Source organism: Myripristis murdjan, chromosome 5, assembly GCF_902150065.1.
Source record: "Myripristis murdjan chromosome 5, fMyrMur1.1, whole genome shotgun sequence".
Taxonomy (NCBI): domain Eukaryota; kingdom Metazoa; phylum Chordata; class Actinopteri; order Holocentriformes; family Holocentridae; genus Myripristis; species Myripristis murdjan.
The window spans coordinates 35,024,152-35,036,666 of NC_043984.1; the positions used below are offsets into that span (position 1 = coordinate 35,024,152).

General features: G+C 40.4%; 1 protein-coding gene across 2 annotated transcripts in view; it reads right to left on the minus strand.

Annotated features, from left to right (window-relative positions):
* fhit (fragile histidine triad diadenosine triphosphatase) overlaps positions 1–12,515 on the minus strand; it is a 459,492-nt gene that overhangs the window by 16,210 nt on the left and 430,767 nt on the right. The gene's annotated exons all lie outside the window — the stretch shown is intronic.

Sequence of the window (12,515 nt, forward strand, 5' to 3'; positions counted from 1 at the left end):
TGCGCATTTTGACAAAATTCGCTCAAAAATTTCGATATATTTGGATGGAAACCCAGCTACTGTAACAGCACAGAGGAGTTTCCTGTTTCTCTGCTGCAGTCAGGTGCATGACATCGTGGGAAACTGTATTTTCAGGCCGATGTTGTGGCTGAAGAGAGAGACATTAAACTGAAATGTGTGGTTTGGGACGGGGAGTCAGACTCACGGGGTAGAAGGAGCAGTGTGTGTGTGTGTGTGTGTGTGTGTGTGTGTTGTGTCTGCTCCTGTGTGCTGTGCTGACATCCTGAATGAGAGCTGTGCTTCTTTATTTAGGGTTCTGGTTCCTCACACACTTCCTGTGGTTCTTTAAAGTGCTAAAGGTTCTTCATGTTTATTGGAGTTATTTGGTGGCGGCAGCAGCTAACAATTCTTCTCCTTGTGGATTAATGTGCAGATTATTTCCTCAGTGAATGGATTAATGTCTGAACGGGCCAACGACATGTTCATGTTGGTTTCCAACCTGCACACAGTCATTTGATTTAAGACACTCACAGAACTAAAGTTACTAAAGAACCATTTATGCCCAAAAATCACCAGGATTTCCTTGTGAGTTTTTTATTATTATTATTATTATTATTATTTTTTATAAATTTAGGACTTTATTCTCAGAATTTCCGAGTATTTTTCCCCACAATTTTCAGAATCTCAGATTTTTCACATTTTTTCTCAAACATTTGTGATTTTTTTCTTGTAAATTTACCACCTTAATCTAAAAAATGGATAGGTTTTTATTTTATTTTTTTCCAGAATATCAGCCCCCAGCTTTTTTTTTTCTCCCTGCAGTGGCCGTCGTATGTCGTCGTACATTTGGTTCGGTACAGTTGATTTGGTTCGGTTCGGTTGCTTACTGGCCGGTGGAACTACTTTCGCCTCTGTATCCCTCCACAGCAGCTTCCGTCAGCAGCGTCACAGAAACAAAAGTAGTTCTTCTGGTTAGCAAGCGCGAGTGCTGCGAAAGAGCATCGATATTGAATAACAAACACACGTGTCTCGCTGTGCGTCCTTCAAAACATTATTTTTTTTCCAGCTCAGCGTGGCGTTTGCTGGTCCAGAGCCGCTTCACTCCTTCTGGAGCGGAGCGGTCCTGCTGAGGCGAGCAGCCGACAGGTCGACCTGCAGGAGCCATTACACTGCAGAGGGGCAAATGCCACCTTTTGGATCGGAATCCAAACTCTCACTGTAATATTCAGCCAGTTTTGATCAGCTGACCCCCCGGCAAGAAAATGACGTGTACAGATGATAACGCCTTTAATTCAAATGCAAACGACACATTTGAGAGCTCCGCCCCCTCACAGGAGCGTTTGCACGGGTGTCACTGCTTTCTTATTTTTTAGCTTTCACTGTGTATAACATGCACAGTACACAGACCTCATGCTTTTGTCTGTCAGGGACGCTCGCCTTATCCTTATGAGGAAAAAAAAAAACACATTTAACACATTTAACACTGTTCTCTTTTCTGACTAGTAATTTAGTAAATTTGACTGGAGCTGCTTTTTGGTTTGACAGGGTTATTTTTCCAGCTGTAATTTTCCTGCGGCTGAAATGTGCTCTGTGGTTTTCTCAGGGCCTTTTCACACCTGAGAGGCTGATCCCGCATCTGAACCAGGCTTCATGGTTTTATTAGACTGTTCACACTCGGTCCGGCTGCTTTGGTTTCACGCTGCAGATCTGTGACTGGTTCACAGACGGATGTGTGCGTGACGTTGCTGTCAGGCTGGCAGGTAGGCCTCTATCGCCGTTTGAAATAATGGAGAAAAATTAATGAACGGGGAGGGGGGGGGGACTAGTGTTAAATTCAGTTTAGTTTTAGTCTTAGTCTTGTGTCAAATGACTAGTTTTAGTCGTATTTTCACATTTTAGTCGACAAAAAGTCTTGGCATTTTAGTCTAGTTTTAGTCGACCAAATTACAAAGTAGTTTAGTCTAGTTTGAGTCAATAGTCTTTTTTTAGTCTTTGACCTGCATCATGTTGGCTTTTTTTTATTTAACAATATGTTAAATTATTATTATTATTTTAAAAATGTAAATTGCTTATCAAACAGACCTAACAATTCAGCTACCAATGAATGAGCAGTAGTATGCTTGTGATAACATAGATTGAAAAATAAGCCAAAGTTGCGTTCAAGTGCAACTCCAAAAAGGAGGACAAATAAGCGTCCGGCTTGAGGCTGCGCCGGATGCTGGACAAGGCATTTAAATTCCGGACTGTCCGGCCTAAATCCGGACGTATGGCCACCCTATCAGCAGCGCCAACTTAAATCCAAATCCAAATTATTTTACCCAAAACAAATACAAAAACAAATACACACAGTGTTGCGTCAGCACAGACGTTACGCCCGACCTGAGAGGTGCTGCGTGTCGCCGTGACGCCTCAGTGACACGGCGACACCGACGCCGCTTCCTCTGGTGGACCGGCGGCTGTGTCACACACTTTGGTTTGATATCAGGTCGGAGGTTCGGCTGTTTGGTCTGGATCGTGGTCCGAGGGAAGTTTCACTCCTGTCACTTTGGTTCAGATCCAACTGGAAAGTTCGAGTCCGGACTAAACGAGGCGCAGCTTTAAGTAACGCCTCAGGAGCTCGAACAGCACTAAATATGATGTTTAGTATTCCTTCCCCTGAGGAAGCGTGGTGTTTTCAGGTGATTCCCTGTAGATTTCCGGGGACGATTTCCACTCCTAAAGAACCAAACTGCAGTTCACTTGGAAAGGAACTAGGACCTTTCTGCTCATTCTGAATGAGGCATTCATACATTAAATTTATGCCAAAAAAAAAAAAAAAAAAACTGCTGCCATTGTAGAAAACTGTGAGCTGACAGAAATGACAGAGAAGGATGCATTTGAACCCAAGCTATAAATATGGGCAAATAAACAACAACAACAATAATGACAACAACAGATCACTGTAACTGAGCGCAAAAAAAAAAAGAATGTATTTCTGTATGTGTTAGCATTTATATATATAGATGAGAAATCAGGCCAGAGAGGAAATATTTAATGATAACAAATGTATTTTACAAAGTGGTCATAAATATACATCTTCAAGATGTTATATTGTAAATATTTATCTTCTGGCCTGATTTCAAAACTCTGGCATAAACCTTCATTAAAAGTTTAATTACTCATGTAATGGGTAGGTTTGGATGATTCAGAACCTTGATTAAAAGGCAATTAGATCTGACTACCTGGTCCTGCACTTCGCCCTTGATTAAAGCGATATCTCACACAGAATAACACTTCCACTTCGCAGCAGAAATACCTGCAGGAGCCCCGCCAAGCTCTCACCACCAGCAATACTTATTTTATCTATTTATTCATTTATTTAATTTTTTTTTTTTTAACCAGCCATAATACGTTAAAAATTACATGACAAAAATGATCATACTTTGAAGGTATGATATGGGAAACAGAATGAAATAACATTACCTGGAATTAATTGTCCTTGTTAACATGTAAATTAAAACTGAGTCCCAAAGTGGGGAGCAGCTGCAGCTGGCCGTTCAGAAATGTCTACAGAGATAAGAGAACTAAAAAAAGAAAATGCTCTACCTAAGGGAAATATTACACACGGTTAGAAAAAAAAAAAAAAAAATCTACACCTTAGCAAATCATTTAGTCTCATATTCATTGTTAAAAATGTTCCCCAAGCAGGTGAAGCTAGTGGGGTGAGAGTTTCACTTGTTTGGGGATTTTTTTCCCTAGGAAAAAAGAATAAATATGTTGAAACAAGGCTGAATAATGCAGATCAGCTCACAAGTATTAACAACGACACAGAAAAAGAAAAAAAAAAAAAAAAGCAGAAATAAGTGGATTATTTCATCCCACTGGCAGATTTTTTTTTTTTTTTTTACCTTGTCTGTAAATCTTGTAAACTTAAGATTTTAACACTGAAGATGAGACTAAGTGACCTGTTAAAACGGAGATTATTTGAGTGTATATCTAAAAAAAAAAAAAAAAAAAAAAAAGATGGATGCATTCACAGAACATGAAAAAAAAAAAACACCTCACACACTGGAACTGAACACGTTCTGGAAACGTCTTTGAGGCAGCATACGGCCGGACTCGGCTCGGCACGCAGCACACACTCCTCAAAGTGGAGTGGAGGAAATACCAGGCAGGAGAGAGAGAAATTGCACTTGATTAACCCCTGGCAACCCCATTTTCTCCTATGGTGACTGGGTGTTGGGCGGCTCGCGGGCCACAACCCCATACGTCAGACAGGACATGCTTTTATTAAACAGTGACCCCCGAGGTGAGCGGGAGGTCGTCCTGACCTCGGCGCCATCCACTTCCACTGAACAGATAACAAGCCTTCTATAGGCACTGTAGCCAATCGCCAATATAATATAGACACAAATGGAGCTGGCCTATGGAAGAATGGCCCAGGCAGGAATGGTAAATGAGACCGGGCCGGGTTAAGACCCCGGTCTGTCAATCAGACAAGGCCCGGGTGACGCACTGTCTGGGCCTGCCGTGAGCTATATGTGGAGCTCACATTTACATAAGTATCAGCTGAAGCCTGGAGTCAGGATATCTGGTGATGTGAGCACAGCGTCTGAAGATGCGGTAATGGGCTCGCTGCATCGAAAGTGAGAGAAATGCAGAAATACAGAGATGCAGCTGGAACCGAGCTGCCGTCTGACGCTGAAATCGTGTGGTGGAAATTAAAGCGCCGCCTGATTCCACTGTTATCACACCGCTGAATGGACGTCATCAGTCATAATCCCCCCCCCCACAGGCTCGGGTTAGAAGGTCCCTGCTGCACCTTCAGGGCGGGTCAGAAGCTGTTAGCATCTCTTGCTATCGTCAGTCTGTCTTAACCAATCACACGGGACCCTGGAGCCGGGCGCACCGTGACGCAGCATGAAGACCAACGAGTCGGCTCTATCGGGAAGCGGGCCGGGTGGCGGATGGATCAATCGAGCAGACTTAAGGCCCTTGAACACCAAGTCTGTATTTTTTGGTCTGAAACTCCGACATCTGTTTCCATTATCAAAGTTTTCGGAAGAGGTTTGGGTTTCCAGGTGAACGGCTGATCACCATAGAAACTGAAATGAACCCATTCAGTTTCTGTGGTGACCGGCTGGTGCCACTTTTCCCTCGGCACAGTTTGGATTTGGTCGATCAACCTCCTCGCTGCTCTTGACGCCTTCTCAGAGTTAGACCGATCCGACGGTTTCTTTTTGTCTCGTATTGCGAATTTCGGCAAAGAATAGAATAACAAAAAGCATCGGAAACAGTGTGCGAGGTTTCAAGGTTTTTTTCCAGGTTTTTTTTTAATCAGATGATGCATTAAAAATCACATACAAATAAAAAGGACTTGGTGTCCAAAGGTCTTTTCACTCATTTAGGAAATGTTACCTAATGTCTCCTAACCTTAACCACGACACTTCCCTAACCTTAACGAAAGCAGTAAGTACGTAAAGCTTTATTTTTATATAGCACTTTTTAAGACACAAAGTGCTTCACACGTGGAAAAAATAAAAATATACAAAGAACAGGCAGCACAGACAGAGAAGACATCGTTCCAGAGGTCTTCTATAGTGATCTATAGACCTGCTCATAAAAAAGCTGCTTCAAACAGTCCAGAAACTCAGCAGAACGAACTGGTTTGGTAAGATTATTCCAGAGAGTTGGGTCTAAAACTGCACGGGCGTCGTCACCTTTAGTTTTGCATTTGGAGAGCTGAGGCCGAGATCTGAGGATAAGAGTGGTCGAGACGTGATTATGGGAAATGAAGAGATCGACATGTACAGTGGTGGAAAAAAGTTTTTGGACACCCTTAAAATTTTACACAATCTCACAATCTCAAATATTATCATGAAATATTTGTGGAAAAATATTTTTGTGTTTCAAAAGGTGTGGCTGCATTAGACAGATACAAACAAATACAAATTATATTTTTTTGTTTATTGTTTACAAGAAAAACGAACAAAACTAAATTCTTGACAGAGTAATCTTTATCTTCAGGCGTGTTTCCTGCGTTAGGTTCCTTGTTTTAGCCATTTTTGTGTCTGAAGAACTTTCAGATGTGCTGCTTTATATAGACACCAAGCTTGGCAACAAAAATTGTGTCTTTTAATAAAAACAATGACCTTCATCACTGGTACCAAAATGACCCAATACTCAAAATTACTTATGTATTTTTATGGAACCAATCAATTTGAAGTTTTTAATGGCTTTTTTTAGGATTTGTTTAGTATTTTGCCTGTGACTGTACTAAAAGAAATTGCACTTGAAGACCTAAGAGTGATTTGTTAATGCAATATTTCACAAATGCATGGGGTGTCCGAAAACTTTTTTCCACCACTGTACGTGTAGGCAAGGTCTGTACCTCCTTTCTCTGGTTGTTTTGCTCTTTTAATTTATCACTTTGAAAAAACGTAATGCTGCCTTCGATTAGTCTTCTTACTATTCTAATATGGCGTTCATGGACAGAGCAACATTTTCTTTTCTTTAAAAACAGATATTTTAATTTAGGGCAAGTCAGCCACCCAGCTGAGCAGAAAAAGAGTATTTATCACTCCCACTCTCCTGCCTTTGTCTCTCCTCATTGTATAGTGTGTAGTGAGCAGAAATACAGGAAAAATGTCTTTAACTGATTGCACATTATCTCCACAAATGATATGTGAATGTAACTGTCTGAACTCAAAGCACACAGTCGATAAATTAGCACCAGTGGTGCTGTAACTGGGCCGTGGAGTCACTTTGTCAGACTTCTGCTAATGACAACATCTAATATTTGATCTTGGCACCAACTTTTGCGCCGCACATTAAAGATTGAGAGAGCGAGTTGGTAGTTTTCTTTTGGAGTGGTAGATATTTAACGCAAGTCATTTTAGGGGAATTCACCACGATCATGATGAAAGAAAGCACGGACAATTTTAAACTCTCCTCCGTCTCGTTTTTTTTTTTTTTTTTAAACACTGTGGCTCAATTAAATACCATCAAACAGAATATCTAAACCCAACGAACTGTTTGATTAATTCATGTCTGTTTCTAAATTCCACTTTTTGATGAAAAGAAGAAGAGAGACCCTGATATTACAGCCGCCTGATCCCATGGGATGAATGGAAATATGGGCCTGTCCCATTTGGTAGCAGAGAGTAACAGAGAAATATTAACCACCATCACTTCCATTACACTGGAAACGCCTCCAACCCTCGCTGATGGAAACATTAAACCTGTGATGCCGACAGCCAAGCAGGTGTTGTGGCTGCATGGTTTCATCAACTTCATTAAACGGTCAAACCGGTATAATGCAATTAAAGCACAAGGTAAAGCTGCATTATGGAACTGCGTCTGCCTAATCAGAGGAAATAAAAGCGCCATCGCTGTGAAAACAGCAGCCATAACTATGAATCGTCACACCCCAGCTATGAATTTACAGTTGGCAACATAATATGAACATGGGTTGTTTTTTCTGATTCAGCCTCCGGGTCAGTTTAGTCTTTAAACACTAAGAGGACATATCGACCACAGCTCGTCGGGCACGAGAAGCAAAAATGTTCACCGAGAAGTCAAAGCTCATGTGCTGAAACAGTCTCCGGGTCCTACTTTTGTGCCAACGCCATGTAAATTTCATCTAGTGATTTTGGGCAACAGAGGCAGATGACAACCCTGAGCGCCAAGGAAACGACCGACCTGGCCACACTGGAAAAACAACCAACTGTTATTTGTTTAAGGGAGTTAAAATGACTGATATTTACGTTTTGTTGGCGTGAAGTAGGCGGAGTGACGCGGTAGAAAGAGTGATCACGTTCATGTTAGGAGGCAGGTGAGGTGGTGGTTCAACTCCTGTGTCAGGTGAGGCTGTTTTTCGTTTCCCGTGCGGTATTTTAACCCAAACCACGGCTCTTTTTCTAACCTTAACTAAGTAGTCAGCTGGTGAGGTAGCAAGTTAGTGAGCTTATTAGCTTGACAGTGAGTTTGTTAGCTCACTAATTCACTAAAACACTTATATATGTAATTTTTTGACACATTCATGTATGTTGTTACGGTATTCATTGGCAAACGACCTATTCCGTCATTGAGGTAAGAAGATATGATGGAAATGACACTACAAATTCTGGAAACAAGTTGATTAGCACTGGAAACACATGGGATTATCTCATCCCACTGGCACATTTTTCACTTGTTTGAAGAAAAACAAGGTTTTAGTACCAAACACGACTAAATGATTTGTTAAGATGGACCTTGTTAAGTGTGACCTGATATTGACCTCGGTGGATCATTCTTTCATAAATGGACGTTCAGTGTTAGTTTAGTGTATTTTAATGTTTAGTTGTCTGGGACCATGCATGGCACAGTTAAAGAGTTAATCTGTGTCTCTGTAGTCCTAGGACAGGAAATCAGAGAGCTGAGGTTTCAGAGAACTGAGGTTATGACTGTAACCTAACAGCCTGGTAAGCTGAGTGATTTGGAGAACAGAGACTGTAGCCGGTTTACGACGGGTTCAGGTACTACAGGTACATCTGGAAACAAACCTACTGACACTGTTTCAGTTTTCCTCAGAGACACAGGTGGAGTGGAAACGTCGGGCGTGGAGGACAAACAGCTGGAGGAACATTTTGAGTCGAGCCTGCCTCCTCTGGTTAGTCCTAACGCCGTCGCTGTGGCGAGGCACCACGTGCTCTGTGGCAGATTCCTGTGGTGTTTGTGTTGTTACGGCGCTGAGCCGTGGTATTCTTGTGGTATTCCTGTGGTATTCCTGTGGTATTCTGAGGTCTGTGTGGTATATTCTTCTGTATGATGTGGAAAACTCTTTAGTTGATTAAAGGTCATCTTGTGGAGGCTGATGGTGTTTTCTCTACATTTTATCTAGTAAATGTCAGATTTATTCCGAGGTATGTGATTAATTAAACAAAATCTGGAATTGTTTGCATGTTAGCTAGTGTGTGTTAATTTATATTCAATAAATCCTTAATTAAATATTATTGTGTAATGAATGTCCTTGTGTGCTGGATGGAAAACACAATATAAATTCAAATAACCAGTGAGGGACCTCACTTGATGATTATTACAGCTCAACACATTTCATTGAATTGTATCAACATAATAATGCAGCGCTGACTATAATAGCCTGAAATACACCACCCTTACTATTTGTAATGGTAAACATGCTTTTCATAAGGCAGTCAAATCATGATTCATTTTTATTTCTCATGAGTCATGTATATTTCACTTGTCATATTTCATTTATTATCATGTATATTTCAGTCTTTTAATCAATCCTGTATGGCTTAATTATTAAAGAGCTTACAGGGTCTTTTGCTGTTATGAATATAAATCCTATTTCAATACGTCTCATTGTAGTCGGTGCTGTGGTTTGGCTGCTCACCGACAAAACACACTCTGCCTCTGGTGTCAAAAAAAAAAAAAAAAAAAAAACATTTCCACTTAAGGCAAACTACTGGAGATAAATAGAGCTACGACCAAGTTTTGACAGGAGATTGCATATTTTGTGGTGGACTGCTTGGTGAAATGTATTACATAAATATTTTACACCAGAAAGTCAGTGTAGTCCTTGAATGAGTTCAAGATGGAATCAAATGTAATTTTTTATGCATTATCTCCTATGTTTGTTGCAGAGCTGACTTGCAGAGTCCCATATCCCCCGATGACAGGTGATTTTAATCAAGTCAAACCTTTTTCTACTTTTATAAAGTAAGTGGAGGAAGAATCTCAGCAGAATTGAATGAACAGGTGTTTTCTAGACACATCTTCTCGTCGGAGTGATCTGATTTCTGATTTCTGTCAAGATCTTCAGTGTGCATAAATATTGGAAATATAACTACTTCTCACTCCAGGGGCCAAAACGCCGCAGGCTCGACCAATAGGATGTCTCTCTGAAAGGACGAACCAGGATGTACAAAAATAAAGTGCAATTGACTCCTCATCTCATCCTGTTTGATTGAATTCACCAAAGGAGTCAATTTATGGGTTCCTCGCCAATTTCTTCTCTGTATTTAGAAGCTTTCGGTTCAGAACTGCGCCGAGATACCAATTGGCACAACACACACTCAATTCAATTCAGAGCATCCATTCCTAACTTTAATGGCCTTAGGTGCTCTTGCCTCCTCAGTCATAAATGTTTTCATTTCCATCAGAAATTTTCCATTTACTTAAACACTTCTGTAGTAAAACATATTTCTTAAAGTGGATAATTCACAAATTTAGGAAATGGTTTCCTGTGCTTTGTTTTACCTGAGTGGGGGGATCTAAAAAAAAAAAAAAAAATGTAATCCCTGCTGCTGCACCAATTGGGATTTCCATTTAATTTTGCTTGAATAGTGTTTCACATAATCTCTCAAGCCAGCTTTTCTCTTTTCTCTTCCACAGTTTTCACAACGCTCCAGAGAGAGTCTATGCTGTACCCTGGAGCTCGTTAAAATTTGAGCACCAGACAAAGAGAGAAGTTTTCATCTTCCAGCAGAACAGGGTCTTCAGACTGGAAGATGTTTTGAGAAATCACGACACCTTTGCTCATAAAAATACGTTCCACTCAGGGTGGATGGCTAATATATGAGCAATGCCCTAAACCACAATGGCATGGGCGCACAGCGGACTCAACGCAGACGACACCAGTCAAACGAGACGTTGTTAGACACGAAAAGTCTAACAATTCTCAACAGAGCTGCATTAGCCAGGCTTCAAGAACTGGTTTCCAGCAGGACAAATGTTACTGGACAGCAAAGCAGACATTGAGATACGAAAGCAGATAAAGATGTAGGAAAATGACCAAATATTCTCCTGCCACCTCCAATATCAGCTTCAGAAATATCTGGAAATTGCAGGAACCACGTTTCACCAAACAGAGAATAACTTGATTTTTGTACAGGATGTGCACATTTTTATTTTTGTTGTACTGTTTGGTTATGAGAAATTGCAAAAAAAAAAAAAAAAAAAAAAAAAAAAATCAAGGGGTGTACCGTTTATGACTTCTGTCTTGATTTCACTGCTCACGTTCTTTATTATTATGAAAGTTACTGAGGCAAGCCTTTATTTCGGGAACTTGCTTGGCACCTTGACCCATTTTTACACCGAGTGTTGGGGTCTCGCTCTACATTTTTCCTAATATATGACTCAGTTGTTCATTATGGCTGGCTGTTTGGGGTTGCCTGACGTGGATGTGATTGTGACCTTTTACAAATTTTTGGTTACGCTGAAATGCATGATGTATGCTGTGAGATGGTATGATTTTTAACCTTTTATAAGCACCAAATCTATGCTTACATTGTCCTTAATAGTGGTGTGAGTGGCCAGTGTCATATGGGGCGTTGGCTAAATTTGTTACCTAATGAAGGTCTAACGATCAAAATGTTATCAGATCAGTAAAGTTTATTGCAAGCAAGAGGAAAGTGTGTCTCTGTCAGCCTTTCGGGTCTTTTGCATCGGCGTGCAGAAGCTTTTGTAAGTTTTGTTTGACAGCATACATTCTCAAAATACCTCTTTTCCATATTTTCTCGTACTTCTGTACCTCTGTCCATCTCTCTCTCTTTCTCACTTTGTGTCTGTGATTATGCGATCACTCTCTGCCGCATGCACAAATCTATATTAAGCACCACGCTGTTATCCTTCTTGCATTGATGTAATGATTCCTACTCTGAGAAATCTGTGGCAGTGACTGTCATTTACCTTGACGCCAAACTCGGCTTCAGAGGAGCGGGATTACTGAAACAGACAGTGTGTGTGGCCCGACTGTGAAGTGCACAACACAGCAGCTTGATTTGCAGAATTAATGCATTTCCTTTTTTATTAAGGCCTGCCACCCGTTATTCACTTTGTAGGTACATTTTTTTTTTTCTTGAAAATGAAATATGCTGCCAGGTAATGAGAAAACCGCCTTCCATCTTAACATAAAGTGACTGGCTGTCTAAATGAGTTGCAGAAGGACGAGTTAAGACAGGACAAACATACTCACAGTGAGTACATTTGCTTTTGAAAATTGACAAGCGTTTCCACGGCTGTGAAAGACAACTGCTGCCACAAAAATAACTTCTAACATTCGCCACAATAAAAGTAACAGTAAACTAACTGCAGCAACTAACAAAACTTGAGTAAAGACAAAGTTCTGAAAGTCTTATGCAAGGTTAATTATAGAAAACACACTTCTTCCCTAAAATTCTACTTTTTGTTTTTTATTCTTTTTGTATATTTGTATTGTGTTATAAGATAAGATAAAATAAAATAAAATAAAATAAAATAAAATAAGATAATCTTTACTGACCACAGATATGGAAATTTGCCTAAAACTATGTGAGTAACACACCAATTGTGGAGGGGCAACTTGTGTGAATTTAAACGCTTTCTGTTTTACTGTCTTTAACTTTTTTTAAATTACCATTATAAGGTTCCAGATGCAACCAGGAGCTGTTGCAGAGTTATTTATTTAGCAGCACACCAAGTCAAAAACCCTAACCCTAACCCTAACCCAGAGAACCCATTTTCATTCAGAGATCTGGAGGTCAGAGGTCAAG